Below are 1,749 nucleotides of genomic sequence, written 5' to 3' on the forward strand. Positions count from 1 at the left end.
ATTTTTGATGGTTGTTACGTTTTCATTTTATGGTCAACTACCAATAAACGCTAATTTAACGGACCATTTAACTGAATGAACCTATTAGAAGATTTAATACAACATATATCCATAAAACAATCTATTCCATTATATTCTACAATAGTAAACAGCCGAACCTAGAAGTTTTCTTGCTTGTGAAAATAATTTATCAAGCATTTATAAAATGTTGACATCGAGTACTGTTTTAGACATTGGACTTAAACAGATAAAATTTGAAAGATATTTCTTGCCATCAATGAACTTACATTTTATTAAGAGCAACAACATTTGCATGAGTCCCACACTATCAGACACAGCAGCTAATCTGCTTTCAAATACATCTTATTGCTAAGGACTTTATCCTTATTATGTCTTCAATTTCCTCCTTACTGACTCCAGTCATTTCTCATAACCTTCTCTGGAAAGTGAGACAAACTAATTCCCTAATCTTTGTAATGTTTTTCAAATTCTTGAAAAAAACATTTTCTTCTCTTCCCCCACCTTAAGTCACATAATCTTCATTCTTGTAATAGAATGGAAAAAAAATGCAGGAATAGACAGGATGTCCCAAAATCTTAGTACACATTTAAATGTTTAAAACTTAAAAAGAAATGTCTTTTGAGAAATTCTGTACATTTCCAGTACCTCAGTTCAAATAACAGGTCTGTTACTTATGACCTGTGATATTCTGGGCAATAAGTTTATCCTCTCAAATTGACATTCATTTATAAAATGTGGGAGTTTGATTATGTAAATTTTAGCACCATTACAGTTAAAATTTTGTGAAGCCATGAATCTATTCTTTGTGCTAGCAACAGAATGTCATCAACTGATCCTCACATGTCATGGGCTTTTATCTCTCCATTATTATTGTTTCCTCCCTCTGTTGACTCTAGAGCTTATTAATGTCCATTCTGAACTCTGTTGCCCAAAATTGAGCGCAGTGTTCGAAATGTAGTCTGTTCAAGGCACAATGCAACTCTACTCTTAGGTCTTATATTGAGATGCCACGTCTAAATTAATGGAGATCATATTATCTTCCTTACTTTATATATAACACCTTCCACTGACATTGAAGTTGGAAACCAGGAAACACTCCAAGTTTTCTTCAAAAGAATATCCACAAATACATGTCTTTCCTATGGTTCATTTGTGAAGCTTTTTGAAAACTCATCAAATATGACTTTGCACTTGTGTCATTTGAAGTCCTTTATCTTTTTAATCTCAAGTTAATGCATATCAGGTTTAGGAACTGCTAGAGAATTTTCTCATTTCAAATGGGGAAAGAGGGCTAGAGGCAATACCTCCCCAGAGGTTTTATGGACTAATTAAGTAAGAAAATATATGGTTGAGAGATGTAACTGCTTTGAATTTTCTCTTGCTCTTTCTTCCAACTTCTGGCTAAGAAGAAGAAATGTGGTTTTATAATAGTCAACCTAAAGCCTCTTTTCTAGTTTTCTTAAATGATGAAGGACTTGGGGAAGATTTTATGATCTGGTGTTCTGGGGATGGAACTTTAAATACTTGCCTAAATATGTGACGACGTAAAGAGAGAAAGTAGTATGTAATTGTCTAATGAGTTTGGTGTGAAATATGTGTAAAATAAAGTGGTGCATGTATAACCTATATCAGATAGATTATCATCTCAGGGAGGGATTGAGGAGAGCAGGAGGGACAAAATTTGTAACTGAAAACTTATTAAAATGAATTTTAGAAATTATGTTTACA

Source organism: Vombatus ursinus, unplaced genomic scaffold (genome assembly GCF_900497805.2).
Source record: "Vombatus ursinus unplaced genomic scaffold, bare-nosed wombat genome assembly UNPS02014922.1, whole genome shotgun sequence".
In the NCBI taxonomy this organism is placed as follows: Eukaryota; Metazoa; Chordata; class Mammalia; order Diprotodontia; family Vombatidae; genus Vombatus; species Vombatus ursinus.